General features: G+C 44.0%; 1 protein-coding gene across 4 annotated transcripts in view; it reads right to left on the bottom strand.

Annotated features, from left to right (window-relative positions):
• Positions 1-16,676, bottom strand: part of LOC134165051 (sodium channel protein type 5 subunit alpha-like) — a 213,711-nt gene extending 197,035 nt beyond the window's left edge. For all 4 annotated transcript variants that reach the window (XM_062621392.1, XM_062621393.1, XM_062621394.1 and 1 more), the window contains exon 1: positions 16,500-16,676. The gene's annotated coding sequence lies outside the window, so the exon portion shown is untranslated. The remainder of the gene's footprint in view (positions 1-16,499) is intronic.
• Between the last annotated feature and the right edge of the window lie 1,036 nt (positions 16,677-17,712).

Genomic DNA, 17,712 nt, shown 5'->3' with positions numbered 1-17,712 from the left:
ATTTTAGTCATTCTATGTCAGGAAAGCACATGGTGAGGTACTCAGATTCATACAGGACCAATGCAGACAGAAGCACCTCCAGGCAACGGGCAATGTCTGAGGGCATATAAGAGCATTGCCATACAAGTTCTGTTCTCTCTCTACACCTGATTAGCTGCATAAGGCATGCTCACACACAGTTCCTGTCCATGAAGAGCCTGAATCCAGTGATATTTCTTGGGGGTGGGAGGTGCTCCTGCTTGGAACGAAGCAAAAGCAAAGTGATGGGGAATGTTCTCCTAAGCAGAATTCAAGGCAGGAATCAGAAGGTGGTGATGACAAACTCTAGAGAACTACAGGTTGAAAGATCATTCATCCGGCCCCTGTGACTTGAAGGAGCACGCTGGGACAATCTGTGGAGGTTTGAAGAAGTCCTCGTGGGCTATTTAGGCATAAAAGTCACCATTTACCAAAAAAAGGTTTTCTCAATTTGTATTTAAGCATCTCAGGAAGAAACTGGCCTCACAACTAAGATGTTATTTCCTGTAACAGCATTTTAAACATGGACAAAAAAAAGTAGAAAACTACACCGAATGTAAAATCGTGTTAGCGGACAAGAAACCATGAAAAGCACGAAAACCAGCACCCATTCACTTTGGCAATCTGAGGCTGCAGAATGGGAAAGAAGGTCAAAACTAGCAACACCAAAATATGTAAAACAATTTATATTGCTAAACATACCACTATGTTAAATGCTTAAAGGGCTACAGATAATGTTAAGACCTGTTGTTTTGGCTACAGGAACAATTATAAGACAGGGTGGTCTTGGTGATGGGTCAGGATGAATGAGAGCTCTTTCCTTCACCAGCACTCTCAGCATCTTCATGCACCTTCCTCTGCCTCCTAGAGGCTCAACCCACTAGAGGAAGAAGATGGGACGGAGTAGTGCAGCCATGACTGCAAGACTCCCAGTCACAGCAGTGTGGAGAAAACAGAGTCTGAGAAACCATCTTCTGTCTACTTCTAATTTAGATGCTGTCAGGTTTCCCATTCAGTGGATGTTGACTCACTGCTCACTGAATCCCTACACACCAGTGCTTGGACTGAAGAGCTCTGCACACACATACTATGACCACAGTGGAGTAAAAAGGCATGGCCTTGTGCAGTGATGGGGACCACAGAGGCATCCCTTCTTACACTCCTTTCTGGCATCCCCCGATATTCTGCAGGATTCAGCCACAGCATAAGGTAGGGCAGACTCCTGGACTAATTCACCAATCCTTCCAGTCCACAGCAGTGCGGATATCTCCCAGTGCAGGGGATGGTGTCATGCTGAGCACACCTAGGTCATGCAGTACAGAGCCCCATTAGAGATCCCTGGACTAGCTCCAAATGAGTAAAAAGCATCCATAGCACATAATACACCAGCACGCAATGATAGCATGTAAGGCCCAAAAGCAATATAACCACATTAAGCAGCATGTAAAACTATGCTAAGTAGCCTCTCCTGTTGTGCCCTGAAAACAAATAGCCTCCTCTGGTAGCTCTTTAGTGCAACCTCTTACATGAGTGCCTGTGAGTTTTTAGGTGCACAGCAAAAGCTTCTGGGGCATGGACAGCCCCATGGTAAGAGATGACACGGACCCTCAGCAACTCATGCAATCAGCCACAGAGAAATACTACTGCTATTGCAGCAGAGCCTATTCCCATTTGGCTTGTGACTACCTGCAAGGTGCATAGGGCAAGAGGCTTTAGGGTGCTGGAAGAAGACATGCCTCCTTGCTGCTAAGGGCATTCCTTTCACCAAGCGTACGGGAACCTGACTGCTTCTGAACCAAAGAAGCAGATACTTGAATTCAAGAGTAAGATTTAAAAATTCTCAAAACTAAAAGTACTCTGCTTCCCCAGTAAAGCCAGTGAAGCACAGATGTCCCACTAAGCCAAGTTTATCATTATTGTTAATATTTATTATTAGTTTCAGGGCACATAAGAAAAGTACATGTTCCCTGCCACAAGGTACTTACAAGAAGCCTAAATTCTTTACACAGAATCCACATTTCTTCCAAAGGACATCATCCTACAGCTGATACTAGGATGAAAGGCAACCCAGCAGAGATTGTGCTTTTGTTAAGCATTTTTCCCAGCAAATAACTAATTGAAGTTTGCATTCCAAGTACAGCTATGCTGTAGGCTTATGAAAAATTTTCTCATTTGAAAGTCATTTTCCTCCCCTGCATCTAGGACAATCAGCAGCATGAAATAGAAAATAATAATAAATAAATATGCATCAGCCCAGAGTTCATGTTCAGTCAAAGCCAGGAGGCCTGCATCTCTTGCTAGTGGATGCCAGTATTAGTGGGTTTGAAAGACAGAATTCTGATACTTTCTGTAAATGAAGGAAAATCTCACTGTCTTGTAGGGATTCAATCATGATTTGGAAAGTTACCCTTCCTCTTCTTAACTCTTGGTGTTCAGCTTATTGACTCAGCATTATAGCTCATCTCCCAGCCTGTGCTCTCCCACTGAGCAGAGGGCTTCTCCTGAAGTCCTGAGTGTTTCAGCCCAGCAAGGGCATGCTGAAGCAACTGACTGTCCCAGTGATGCCATTTTGTTGCAGTCTGTAGGATGATGACTCTCTTTTTGACCCTGGTATGACTTTCCTAAGTCCCAGTTATGTGTAGGCCATTAGCAGAAACACAAAAGAGGGTGGCATGATATTGCAACCACATTTCATGGGGAAAAGAGTGTATTTAGATGTGCCATTGTATGATATAGCGTGAGAACATGTACCAGACTGCTCTGTATTAAAGTTGGGCACTTGCAGTCCCTCTTAGTTTGTCCTTTATTAAAAGGAATACACCAAGGTTTGGTGACATGAAGCAGATCTGTTTTGCTTTCTGAAGAGAAATGAGATTCTGGGGACTTTTCCCTTTCCTAGTTTCCCATTTCTCTCCAAATACCCACTGCATTTTCCTTCAAATCCCATGTTGGCCATGTAGTGCAAAGACTGTACAGTCACTCTTTTTAGACACTGAACGAAGTCAAGATTAATACATGTAAACAAAGGTGCCAGTGATAGAGTAGAAAGACACAGTAGGAAACCTGTAGCTAGAGACATTGCTGGCCTTTTTAAGGAAAGACAAGAAGGAACTTTTCAAATACATTAGGAACAAAATGTATCCTATAAGTACTGTCAGGTACAACACTACGGAAATATTCAATACATATTTCTGTTCTGTACTTGGGAAAAATCTATATGATGGAGCAATAATATGCTGAGAATGACATTCTTTCCAATATAAGAGTGATAAAGTAGTATAATATATACCAGCTTCTTTAGTTAGACTTTCTAAATCAACAAGTGGGGATAATTGTACCCAAAAGTTGATACATACTTGGCCAAGATGGCAACTCTGAATATCAGTGTTGCTTGACTAGGTATTGGGACACTTGTAAAGCACAGATGAAAACCATGGTTGTGCCAGTATTTTATATGGATAAACAGAAAGATCTGAGTGAATGTTGGCCTCTCTGCTTTCTGGACAACAGAGCAGAATAGCTGATGCAGGGCTTGGTTAATCAGGGCTCAGAGGACAGTAATATAATTTGATGGGAACATTACCCCTGTAGAGCATTTATGTTCTGATGTCCAAAATCCAAGGGTTATGGTGATAAATTAGAAAGGTTTAGGGAAGTATCACTAAGGACAATTACAGGCTGGAAAGCAGGCTCATAGTAAACGCTGCAGAGGGCTCAATCATCACAAACAGAAAGTAAAGGGATGAATTAATCACTGTACCAGCAGCCTTGGCCAAATACAGCTACAACAGTACTACCACTCCACATATTACAGAGTACTTTGCAGTCTATCAGACTAAGACTGAAGAACTCCAGCAGCCAGAACTGGAAAAAAAGGAAATATAACTTAGGTGTAATGTGCACACTTCTAAGAAAATAATTTAACCACAGTTTACCAAACACTGATAATTTACCAAAGACTGAAGGATGGAAAATCCATCCCTCCTCAATTCCTGTTTTCTAGATGGCATATGCTGTAGCTCAAACAATACTAATTATGAGGAGCCGTCTGCTATTCTGGAGACAGAGTAGGTGATCACAGTTTTACTTTACAGTTTTATAATCTCTAAATTATGGGGTTGAGCCTAAATTTTATAACCTTTTTTTTTTTTATCCCACTACCAAATGAACAGCAAGGTACAAGTTGAAATCCTGTACTCGGGCTTCAAAACACCATAGAACATGGTGTATATGGACCTCTGCTATAGAATGTGATGGGAGGGACTGCTACTCGGTTAAAAATAAGCAGAAGCAACCATAAAAATTAAACATTACTGCAAATCTAGACAGGCTGAGGGTCCCTCACTGCAGAAAGATGGCTCGAATCTCTGCTCCTTTTCTGCTCCAGTGCCTGCCACAGCCCAGCTACCATCAGGGCTGTGTTACAGACAGGCGAGTGTTGCCCTGCGACACCACCTAATTGGCACCCAGCCTTCCAGGGAGTGGGAGATAGTCAGGCTAAAAATAGGCTGTCCTCTGTTTTGGCTCTCCCCTGCCTCCGTCCCCCCACAAAGGCACAGGGCTGGCAGTCCAGGAAAAACATCCAGAAAAGCAGCAGCCTCAGTGGAGGGAGCTGGGTGGTATTTTTGGAGATGGAGGCGTGGGATGGGGTGCTGTCACAGTGACACCGGGCATCACAGGAAAGAAGGGATCCCTGCCTGACTTCTCGCTTCTGAAAAAGAGTGGTTTCCACCACCTTTAGTGCGGGAGCCATACTAGAGGTGTGGGGACAGAGAGGAGCCACAAAACCCTCACGGATGCTGTCCTCAGCTGACCCACAGTCAAAGCAAAGCAGCTGAGCTTGGCTCTCGTGGCAACTTCCCCTTTGCTCCCCACTCAGAAACTCTCTCCAGCCATCCTGTTACCCTGCAGAGGCTTTTGCTTCAAAAGTCCATGCAATTTCTGGTTCAAGGAACCAGCATTTACAGGCAGCAAAGCTTCACAGAACAGTTTTTAATAGAAATGTCATTGACATTGAGGATCCTCATAGGACTTTGATGAACATTTGAACTTTATTCTGACATTTAAGTGCCTAAAACTCCGTATGAAGCCCAAATTAAGAGATCTCATACTCTAGTGTTGATGTTTTCTCTCATATACAGCTCCACAAAGCTCCCAATCAGTAACATTCCAGAAAGCATTGGTTCTGCTTTCAACTGGATACAAGTCAAAATCAATTAGAGATTGATCTCAATTCTGCTTTTTAACATTTATTTTTAGCGTGCAGGTCGGTAACCAAAGTGAAGAACTGCAATGGACGAAGCGAACTTGCTTTGTAGCAAAGCTAATGCCTAGATTGTAAGATGTTATGAAAAGTTTCCCAAGCTCGTAAAGGCAACTGTGTAATGTCTCCCATTGAATTCTGTGGAGTGCTCTAACAACAAGACTGATGGGTAGCCTAATACATTCTGTAGTTGCTACAAGCAATGATCTCCTATGCTAATCACATCTTTCACATTCATGAACATTATAGGAAACTCTTAAAAGAAATCATGTACCAGGGAACTATTCAAACATATGCAAAGCTAGCTATAACTGTAAAACTAGCTTTCAAACTGGCATTGGGAAGCACATCTCCAGCATATTTTACATCCTACAGACATAAATTTGTGAGTTATTATTTTTTACGTAGTGCTTTGGGCCACGTGGTTGTGCAAACCACTCCGCGTGTTCCATTGCCACAATTTAAAATGAGCAAGAAGTGATGGTGCTCTGCATTCAAGCTGAGATCCTAGTCCACTCAAGCAAGAGGAGAAAATACCCTCGCAAATGCATTCCTTCATATGTCACTGCTCAGTTTGTTTCCTGACCCTTTCAGGGCTTGCTCATGCGCAGGGAAATACCCTCTGAATTTTGGGGCAAGAGGGCAGCTGAAGCCAATGGGGATAACAGTGACAATCCCTTCAAAGTATGTTTTGAAACACCTTTCTCCTGGTCCTGGTAGACAAACAGCCCTCCAAAAAAACCTCTCTAACAGAGATAAAGCCACTCGCTGTAAACCAAATCAAGGGCACCAGCTTGCCAGTAGTATATACCATTTTCAGTGCTGGGTGTACACATGTCTGAGTTTTCCCAGTCTCCTTCTGACTTTTTAGACTCAAAAATGTTGATGTATGCAGTTCCTTCCTGCTCCTTTCCTCCTAGAGTTGGCTTGGCCAGCACTGACACTGCAGAGAACTGGGCACAGATCATTACATTCCTCTGACTGGATCTGCCTGTAACAACCTCATGATGGTTCCCAGCCTCACACTTCCATGATTTATAGTTTGGGGTCAGAAGACCCTTTTTCTGTTCATAAACTAAAAAGACAGCCATCATATATGAATGTCGCTCTCCCAGAAAGATGCTTAAGAAAGATTACTATACTCAAATTGTTAGCTCAGAAAGAGCACCTGGCCATAAACACCCTATGCAATATATAGCAGAAAACCCCATTTTGATCTGCAACCAAACAGCTGCAGAGGGTGGGCTTGATTTATCAGGGAAGGCAAAAGCTGTTGCAGAATGGGGTGAGGAGAGGCCGAAGGTGGCTCCCAGCCACCTCCATGCTCCTTTGATCCCAGGGCCATGCTGGCCACAGGCCAGTCCCCACTGTGGGCTGTGTTAATCTGCGCTGGCTGGGGGTGCCTCCCAGGAGGCTTGGTGGCAGCTGGGGATTACCAGGTCAGGGACACCCTCCATTTTCCCTTCCTCGTACCACTCACAGCAACGGTCAGGGCAAGGGCTGGAGGAGAAATAGCTGCAGCCTCATTGTATGGGTGCACACACATAATGGATATCTTCAGTGTATTCCCTGCTGCCTCTCATCCCAGTTTGCTCCAGCTTCTTGCAATTGTTGGGCACACATGTCCCATCTGACACCATAGGTATGCCAGTTCCAGTAAAATGGGGAGTATACAACTGGTGGAGATGGAAATGGAATTTTCAATATCCCTGCTTCATTCCTGATTTCTTTTATTTATATATATATATGCATATATAAATAAAATACATATTTTTGAATAATGGTTATTAATCTGTATCTAATGCACAAAAGTGGGCATCATTGCCAATACAGTCAAACATTCCCCATGCACACGCTGAAAATCAGCTATAACAATGCATGGGACAGGATTAGAGAAGGAGGGCCATGATCCTCTGAGACATCATCTTTGTCCTTCTTTCACGTCCTCCAGTCTTTAGACAGGACCACAGGCTCTCTCATGGCTGGGGACACCTTTGGTCCCTAACTCTTGATACCCACTCCCCAGCAGACAGCACATGCAGAGCTATCCACAGCCTCCTGAAGCCAGCACATATCTTGGGTGGGTCTGGAACAGCCACTAAATTGATATAACGGAGTCTTTTCAGATGTGATTTCCCAAGGGGCTGAAATCCCAGGGATTTGTTTCCAAGTTCTCTTTAAAACTATGCAGTTATAGCCTACACCTTGATCTCATAAACTTGGTTGATGTAGGTTAAGCTGTCACTGGCCTGGCAGTTGGACATTAAATATAAAATACAATACTGTATGCTATGAAACAGTAAAACTATGTGAAGAACCCACATTACCTAAGTAATCTGCTTCCCTATGGATCATGTTGGATTCACTGCTGTGAATGAATAGGGTGACTGAGTCACCCTCCAGCCACCTTCTTATGTATGACGCTCCTTTCAGTCTCTCTACTGTCTATCCAGAAACATCCCTTAACAGTACTTGCAAAACCCAAATATCTTTTGGCCCTGTCTTGAATCTGTGAACCAGATTGTCCAGTGGGTTCTAAAGCTACAGGATGAGATAGATGCATGAGGAGAGCAACGGTAAGCCAACTGAGCAACCAAGCAGCAAAAGATTATTTTCTATGGCTTGTGCAATGAAGACTAAATACATTGAAAATTAAAATTTCCTGTACAACAAATTATGATACTTCCTTCTTACAGGACATTTAACCAATCCAAACACTAAAGGGATACAAAAGACATTACATCTGGCATAATAGTTAATAAAAATACACCTAAAAGACAGCTTTAGAAAATTCTAGGGAGGAAATTATGTTATAAAGCATAATGCCAGTTTCAAAGATGTCAAAAGGAGCTTTACCTTTGGCTTCACAGATCTCTACATCAGGCCCTTAAAATAGCTCTGGAAATGTTCCAGAAAATTTATTTCAGCTACATTTAAGCTCTGTGCTTTGCAGCCATTCAGTGATTTTCACTGTTAGTGCTAAACTGTCCAGGGGACTTTTATGCTCATAAACAAATCCTCCCTCTCCCTTATGTTGCTATTACGTTGATGCTGCATCACTGACTTCAATAAACAGTCTCTAGATTCACCCTGTTATGAGACAGCGAGCGGAATTAGGCACCAGAGATGTGTCTAAAAGCCTTGGTTTCAGGTTCTGAACATCACTTTAGCTAATTAATAAAAGAAAACCACAGCCCAGAATCTTTCAATGTTTTCAGACCATAACTTCATATTCAGCCACTTGCTCTGTTCCCTGGAGTCTAGAATCACCAGGTTGTTAGTTTTGGAGTTTTTGTGGGTGGTTTTTTTTTTTGTTGTTGTTTGTTTTTAGTTATTGCTATTATTGTTAATTAATTTTTATTATTGTTACTATTTCTTGCCATTCTCCATATTTATTTAAAAAAGGCAACATGTGACCCACTGCATTGTTTCTAGGTTCTTTCTGGCCTTCTCTGAGAAGCAGCTAAAAAGCAGAGATTTTTGCTGAGTCCTGACTATTGAGCTCACAACATACAGAGCGAGACTTGCCCCCCGCACAACTCAGGTTTCACAAAATGGGGAAAAGCTGGAGGAATCCTTCAACTAAAAGAGCGATTTTGCATAGAACTAACAGTTGATGCTGCCTTTCCCAGGTACAAGAAAACAGAAGTTCTCCAAGCCATCCTTGACAGCCAAAAGGACATCTGCACACCTTGCAGATGCTTGTTCAGATGCCATATGGCCATGACAAAACTTTTGGGGGTCATCAAGCTAAGGCAACTTCACAGAAAAGCGGACTCAGTGTAACTCAAGCAAAGCTCCCACTAAGGGCAAAGGAATCCAAGAACTCATAGACTTTCCTAGGAAAGTTTCTACCACAATTTCATCCTCCTGTGAAGAATTCTGAGCCTCAATTCAAAACTGCCTGAACCCAGCAGGAACATCAGCACAAACAGACCTACTGGAAATTTTTTCAGGACTGAAGTACTACTTTAGCTAAAGCACTACTGCAGAAGCATCAAGAAATGCTAGGACAAGGGGGAAAAGCACAGAGAGAATTTGTTCTGCCTTTTTCTTCCCATACTCATATGATGATCCTTTTTTTTTTCAATTAGCTATGACGTATGGTTTCATAACAACTGTTTACTTTTCTCTCTTTATCTAACAGCTGTCTGCTGAGAAAGATGGAAAAATAAACCAAACATGTTAAAACCGAGAGAAACTATTCATATGCAATGTATAATCGCACACTATATTTAAATCTTCATATATTATCTTTCAAATTATATTTAGTTTCAACAGGAGGGGGAAAAAAGTCCCCCTTACTTTCTAAATTTAGCAACAGAATTTGTATATTGTTTTCAAATACAACCGCCCTTCCTCAGAAACTTTTGCCAGGGAACAATTAATGGCTGGAGACAGCGAATCTGACTACATCAGATGTATTTTGACATTGGCCCACTAACAGTCACCTAGAGCAAAAAAAAATGGGGAAGTCCTCAGGGAAAGGCTGAGTAAATCTGGATTAGCTCCGCCGAAGTCAAACGAATCGATCTGGATTTATGCCGGCGGAGCTGAGAGGAGGATTTGTCCCTCTCTTTGATGGACGCAGGGAAGAAAAGAGCTACGAGGACTTCAGCAAACCGGAGGAACTTTGCCACGCACTGCAACTCAGAAGGGTTTATTTCCCAAGAGAGACACAGAACACGACGGGAGCAGCCCCTGTGCTCACATGAATGAGAATTACACACATGCATCGAGAAAGATTAGACCTCTCAAGGTGAAACACTGTTGAAAAGAGATAAAAGGGTGGAGGGAGAAAATTCTTAAGATACTTGCAGTGCTTTGCAGACCCTCTTGCTGCAGACACCACTGGCAACGCCTCTGGCCTCTCCAGCAGCACAGGAGCCACACACAGCTCAGTGTCGGAGGCTGAAAATCAGGCTGGGGAGGCAGCGGACACAATGTGCTCAGCCCCGGGGAGGGAGAGAGGGTGGCTGCGTCACACCATCGCACTGGCTGTACTAATATGGGGAGCAGCGGTGGCCAGAAATCCTCGTCCAGAAGGAAAGGACAACCCCTGTAATACGAGAACCAGCACGGGCTTGTAAAGTGGGGAGCAGACACACAACCATGGGGGTTTTAGAGGGTTTAGGACTTTCCTGGGCCAAAAGGATGGCAATGCCAGCTGTGTCAGACACGGCAGTGAGAAGAACAGGTTTTGGTGCACGGGGATTCCTTCCCTGCAGCACCCAGCTCTATTAGACACAGCATAATTACCTTGTTATAATCAGGCAGGTATTTTAAAGAGGCTTTAGTGTGATTTTATAATTGTGCATTATGTAACAGCAACTAACGTGTCAGGCCTCTGACAACACTAAATGCCTGTCTACAGGTCAGGCTGTAACACTTTCATGATGCATTTCAGAAGTGCTAAGCTTGGACTGAAGCCCTCTTGTTATTCTGCCCATCCCTTCCACTGTCATGCATGTCCACGGGCTTTGGCTGCATCTCTAGTGGGACAGCCACTCACAGAGCTTCTTCTATCACTGAAAACCACCCTCTAACATTCTTCTCCCTAACCCTGCGCCCAATTTTGTTGGCTACATCACAGGGAAAAACAAAAAACTCACCACAGAGTTGCTCCTCTTTACATGACGGTGAGTTTTTTTCTTTATTTAATCACCACTTTCTTTAAAGTTCATGTTTTTCAGCACTTCCCAGGTTCAGTGTCTGCCCTTGCACAGCCCGGCAGCAGAGATGCTTCTCAGAAGACTGAACCGGGCTGGCACTGGGGCTTAATATCTGAGCTGGCTCCTACAGGGATGAATTTTCACTTACTGAAAACAACTAGAAATGATTCCTCTCTGTTGTCCTTTTTAGGGTACCTAGGATGGAGATTCTGTAAACCTGGAGCCGTGATGAACACAAATCTTGCTCAACCCAGCAGGCTGTAAGCCAGCTAGGAGAAGCAGCAGCATATTCAGACACCAAGACACTCACAAAAGCACACATTTCTTTGGATAAAGTGACTGTTTTATTATGGTAAGAAGAATAATCTTGGAAAAATCACTTTCAAAATACCACAGTCTCAGATAATGGATTTTGGCCTAAAAAGTTAATATCTACCCTATCATCTTCAGCTAATGGGTCTGGAAAGAACTTGTCCATGGGCGCGTTTTTCCATAAGTACTGATTATATAAATTTTTATATTTTCTAAAGCCTTTAGGAACAGCAGGGAAAAAAACCAACCACAACTTCTCCCACCCCTGAAAACCCTTCAAGAAACCTCAAACCTGGCTTATTATTCAGTATCAGCCTTCAAATGCCATGAATATTGAGAGAGACTCCTTGCTTCTAGCACAAATGCCTTAACTATGTTCACGGTCTGCATTCAGTTGCCTAACTTCTAGAAACTTAAATATTAACCTGATTTTAGTAAGACTGTCAAAACATCCCATACTAATACTGGAGTTGGATTGAAATTAATAAAGCACAAGCTGCAAATATGTTTCAAACAATAACCTGGATGCAGAGCAGTTTTAGTGCCTTAAGAATACAGCAAGTTTTAGAAAGAATCTCTGACCTGTTGGTAGGGCTCTCAGCATTGCAATAGGAAGCTTCTTTGACAGAAGTTTAGTGAACCAGGGAAGTTCACTTCAAGCTAAAAGCTGAAATGAATAATCTTGCAAAGAATGGACTTGCTTTTTTTTCCAAGAGAGAAAACAAGATCTTCTCATTTTAAAATTAAATTTAAAAAGGGAAAGGGAAAACTCAGAGCTTAACAGAACTTCTAATTTTTTTGCATGTTTTGGTACAACATTATTATTTGATGTGATATCTCCACATTTAAAGAGCTCTTGCAATATTATGATAAAAATAAAATCCAAGCCATTCTTGTCATGCAGAATTGTGATTAAAACAGGCTTTGTTCATTACAAAGCGCAGGGAGGCATGTTTTTGCCATGAAAGATAAAGGAACTTTAGACACCAATGAAAATGTTGCACACAAAAGATTCACAAGGTGACCCCCTCGCAGGAGGCCAAGCTGCACCTCCTCAAAATGGGTATCTTAGAGGAGAGGGGATTTTTGTGGTTTATTTACCGCCTTTCCTGGGAATATACCTCTGTGAACTAGGATTAATAAGAAACATAAAAAGGAGGACTACAAACAGTGATCGTGACGGCTGGTACAGCAAACATTTAACAAAACCAGTGTGCCCACTCTGCCCCCAGCCTGCTTTGGGACAGGGATGAAGGTTAGCTTTGGTAAAAGTTTCCTCATTCTTCTCCCAGAAGATCTCAATCTCTGCAACTGCGCAGCCTGCAGCTGGTTCAGTAACAGCATCCCACAATGAGTGAGAAATAAATAAGGAAACCTTATCAACCTAAGGAAAAGAAGGTACATTTCTAAGGGTAAGCGTATCACTGGCAGATAAATGTAAAGGAAGTTACTGCATGTATAGAGCAAAAGGAAACTCCACATCAAACTTTCTGAACTACACAGATCTCTTCAGTGACACAAAAACTGCAAGGAGAGAGGGGTTAGGGACATTACAGCTCTGGAAAAGTTTTCTTTTCCTCATTATTAGTAACTCTAATTACTTTGGAAGAAGAGCAATGAGATAAATCCTGCAGAGCCAGAAATGTGACCTGATTTCCTTCCTGATTTAGAAACTGTCACTTTTCAAGAGAAACCCAAAGAGACAGAGCCAGGTCAAAGTGGGCCCATCAATTTGGTTTGCAGAGTAAATAATAAACCAAGATCAATAGAAATACAACCAGGGTTTTGTTTTGGTAGATGTTCGTAAGTACAATGCTATTTAAAAGATAAATAAGTACATGTTTATCTGAACTGTTTGCAGTCAAACCTGTCACCATGGAAGAGATAACTCGCTATAAGCAAAGAGGGGTATACCCAAGTGACTTCATGTATTTTCCTCCAGGTTAGATGGTAAAAGTGAGAAACTGTGACAGAATTTCAAATATAAATTACTTCATACTATGATTAAGGCCCTACCTCAAGACAGCATGTAAACACAAAGCAGAAAAGTCAAGCATATACTTAAGAGTGATGCTGCTTCTGCAATACCTGAATTTTATTTAACAGAACTGAAAAATTACTTGTTGCCACATTTAAACTACCAGAGCTGTAATTTTCCAAAGTAATTCTTGAGGACGCTTGGAGACAACTTACAAGGCAGCAATTTTCAGGAGGAACTGAGCACCCACCTCTGAAAACAACAGGTCTCTTTGATGGTTTTCAAATCGATCTTCCAAAAACTAAGGCATTTAAGGTACTAACAGCTAATAACCTGTTCCTTCTGAGAAGCATAACCAGGATTACCAAATGACTGCCATGCTTTAATATGCAACTCAAATTCTTTGTTCACATAGGGAAGGGAAGGGAAGGGAAGGGAAGGGAAGGGAAGGGAAGGGAAGGGAAGGGAAGGGAAGGGAAGGGAAGGGAAGGGAAGGGAAGGGAAGGGAAGGGAAGGGAAGGGAAGGGAAGGGAAGGGAAGGGAAGGGAAGGGAAGGGAAGGGAAGGGAAGGGAAGGGAAGGGAAGGGAAGGGAAGGGAAGGGGCCAATCCCTGTCTAATATCATAAATAGGATCTTTAAAAAAAAACAAAACCAGCTACATTTCATAGATCTCCCGTGCCCCTCAGGATTCCTATCAGTATATTTTTAAATATAATTTTCAAAACATATAAATCAAGAACACAGCAGCTACTTAACATTTTCCTGTAGCCTGTAAAAGTCCTGGGAGGTGTGAGCTGGTGCCACAGGTGTTAGTCCACCACAGCGAGAGCAGAGGCGGGTTTCTGATTCGTACCAGGAATATCACACTTTCAACTGTGTTGCAGTTTTAAACTCTGCACCCATAAGCTGTCATTCAGAGTCAGGAAGCCTCATGGTCTACATACACCCTTCATGGTCAAAGTATTTAGAGTACATAACCAATGATGCAACTGAATACCTTTGTGTGCTCTGACGAATGATTGAGGGTATGAAACAGTATCAGGTCTCTACCACACTGTACAGAGTTTTTGCATGCTTTAAATCTGTAGGACTTGCCATGGTGTAAACTACTCCGTGCAAACACGGGCATTAGAATCTGCTCCTTTCTGTTTGTAAAGCCCTTTAAGAGTCAGGAGTACAGGCAGGAGTACAAAGCTTATCATGAATGGATTCAGAACGAGCATTGGGAACTGAGAAAAAACGCATTACAACAAACTCCAGTCATGTACAAGTTAAGTAACATATTCATCTATGATTACTTCTGGCAATACAGTGATCTGTTGCATACCAAAGGTTACGTAAACTCCACTACTTAAGGCTGAGACCTTTTGGCACATTAATCTAAAAGTATCTCAACTTGCAGGACGGGCTTCCATTGTTTAAACTTTGAGACACCTGCTCCCAAAAGATATGCTTTTTTTCTTAAAGACCCCCTATTTCTGAAGCTCTCTTTCAACCATGTTTGCCATTTGAAAAAGCTACACCAGCCAAAAAAACAAAAAAAAAGCAAACAAAAAAATTACCAAAATCAGAGGACATAAATCCCATTTGCATCATACTCATTCTAACACAGGACTCCCATCAACTTTTTCAGAACTAGATGTCTCATTAGAGGCACTGCACTCAAACCAACAGCAGCAACACTCTCAGAAACACCACTTTCTGGGTCCATTAGAATGGGTTTCACTCCTCACTGCCTCACACAGCTCTGACCTTTCCAATTCTCTGCCACCAAAAGCTTATAGGATCTGCCAGATCCATCTGCGGCTCCACCTGGCCTGCTTTCCCACGCCAAAAAGACAGATCAAATATACGTGTCTGAAAACACATCCCTGCTTTTTCTTTGCACCACCCAGAGGGGAAGCACTCCCCAGCAGCTTCAGACCAGAGGAAGCCTCCAAGAGCACGTCTGGAAAGCCCCGAAATCCTGGGAAATTGCAGCAAAATGAACTTCAGCACCTTGGACAGGACACACCGACAGAAAATCACTGAAATGAGCTCATTGGCCCCGAAAACGCAGCGCCTGGACATGACCCTCTAGGACACATCTGCGGGCCCGGTTATTTTTAGTATTGACAAATCCTCTTTGAATCGCCACGTTTATTCCACCATCCGTCCTGTATTTTGGGAAGAGCTGCTCGCCAACCCGGTGGTGGGAGAAATCGGGGCCACCAGCTCTGGATTCAATGCCTGCCTGTGGGATCACCGCCTGCCCCAGCTGAACCTGGAAAAAGCTTAGCTCAAGCACTCACAAAGCTCAGCTCATCCTTTCCAGACAAAACAAGACCTGTTGCTGTAGGTGTGCATGGCTCATGTGTTTCTCCGCTTTCTAGAAGCTCGTGTCCACCTCCTCAGCCAAATCTCCAGGGAAAATAAAATGAAAAGGCCTGATTTATTCTGATTGCAGCCACACTTTGGTTGTGTAAGTATTCCTTTAATTTAGCTTTCGTTCTCTCTTACAGTCCTCCCGGTATGTCTCTGTTCCCCTTGGGGCTGCCTTGATAAACTGTGATCACCTTGCTGGAGCGCAGCACACCTCTCCCTGTTATTCTTTTACTTGCACAAGTCAAGTGGAGCTTTTAACGTGTGCCGGTAAAAACTCCACGCGTTTTAAGCAGAGATATTCTACAAACAGCTCTGTGGTGAGTGGTGCCATTAAGGTATACACTTAAAATACGTCAATTCTCACAACAAGTGATACCAATAATATTCTCATTACAGAAGAACATTTTCCCTGCCACCGCAGAAACACCCATTCTAGTTCATTTCTTCCCTTCAAAATGTGCCACTGAATTTCTACCCCGACACATCTGCTGCCACATGACATTAAGCGAACAATTTGCAGAGTATTTTCTATGTTTTGAGTTTTTTCCAGCACTTCTGGGCGCAGAAGCGAGATGGAAACTAGACCAATTCCCTGACAGAGTTACCCTTCGACAGCAATACATACATACGCACACCTATATCCTCTGCTTATATACCCAGACGCAGCTTTGCGGAGCCAACTTCTCTCCCCTCCAGCTCCTCCCCCGTAGCCCCTCTGCCCGGACGGGATCCCCGCCCCGAGCGGAAAGTTTGGGGAAAGGGTGATCCCAGCACTACCTCCACGACACGCTCGGAACCGGCCGTCTTTGTCTTGTGTTTTATTTCCTTTTCCACCCCCCTTTTTATTACCACTATAATTTTATTAACGAGCAAACAAAAAAGAGAAACTTACATGTGTTTATTTATTTTTTCCTGCTAAACCCAGAGTCCCAGAGCCACTTCACTGTATCCACAGAGTTTTAGTCCCCGAGCGGCACCGTCCCGCGGGCAGGGCCCGGCTGCTGGGCGCGGAGGGCGCATAGCTCGATCCGCCGCGCCGACTGCGCGCCTGCCGCCCGAGCGCGGCCCCGGCCGGGCGGCGGGGAGGGGCGGGCAGGGGAGGGGACGGGACGGGAGGGCGGGAGGAGGCACCGCCCGCCCCGCCCCGCCCCGCTAGCGGAGCGGAGCCCCGCCGAGCCCGCAGCGCCCCCTGCCGCCGGTGGGGAGAGGGAGGGAGTGGGGAGAGGAGGAGGGATGGGCAGGAGAGCTGAGGAAGGGGGGGAAGGTTAAAGATGGGGAGGGAGAAATGGGAGTGGGGAAGGTGGGGGAAGTTTAGGGAAGAAGGATAGGCAGGGGTAAGGAGGAGAAATAGTGGGAAAGGAAGAGGAGTAGGGAGGAAGGAGTGAGGAGGGCTGGAAAAAAGGGAGGGACTGAGAAGAGTAAGATGGAAAAGGCAGTGGGGGTAAGGATGGGGAAGGAAGGGCAGGAAGGAGAGATTGTGGCAAAGGAAGAGTAGTAGAGAGGAAGGAAGGGCGAGGAGGGCACTGGGAAGAAGGAAGGGATAAGGAAAAGAAGGTTGGAAAAGGCAGGAGGAGAGAGGATGAGGAAGGCTAGGAAGCAAGGTGGGATGAAGAATACTGGGGAGAAAGGTGGGAGGGGGAAAAAGGGGCGATGGAGCTTCAGTGGTGGATGGGGTGGGGCACCATGGAGGGCTTGGAAAGAGGGATTGACCAGGGGACAGGCACAGGGGAGCAGGACATGGCAAGGGACACCCAGTACACAGGGAAAGGGGGCAGGTGTGACCAGTGCCAAAGCTGGCGATATTGAAGTATTCAGGGTAGTAAAAGTGGAAGAAACCTTTGAAGAACTGCAGAAGGACCCCAAAACACTGATCAAAGTAAAATACAGACAAGACTGGCAACACTTTACTGGCTTAGAGATGGGCTGTGAAGTGGCTCTTACTGCTCTGGAAAGGGAGTCTGGAGCTATAACAAACATTCCCGTGAAAGCAGCTCAGGGTTTAGTGATCAAAACGAGCAAGTCCTGGAAAAGGAGTGGGTCACAAAGAGGAAAACTGAGGGCCTACACAACAGACCCCAAAATGCAGCAGTGGCCCCAGGAAAGTG

The sequence above is a fragment of the Pezoporus occidentalis genome, unplaced genomic scaffold (assembly GCF_034315485.1).
Source record: "Pezoporus occidentalis ecotype Australia unplaced genomic scaffold, CSIRO_AGI_Poc_V1 ctg23, whole genome shotgun sequence".
Classification (NCBI taxonomy): Eukaryota; Metazoa; Chordata; class Aves; order Psittaciformes; family Psittacidae; genus Pezoporus; species Pezoporus occidentalis.
Note: the sequence above shows the minus strand (reverse complement) of the source record. Positions and strands in the feature narration are given on the sequence as shown.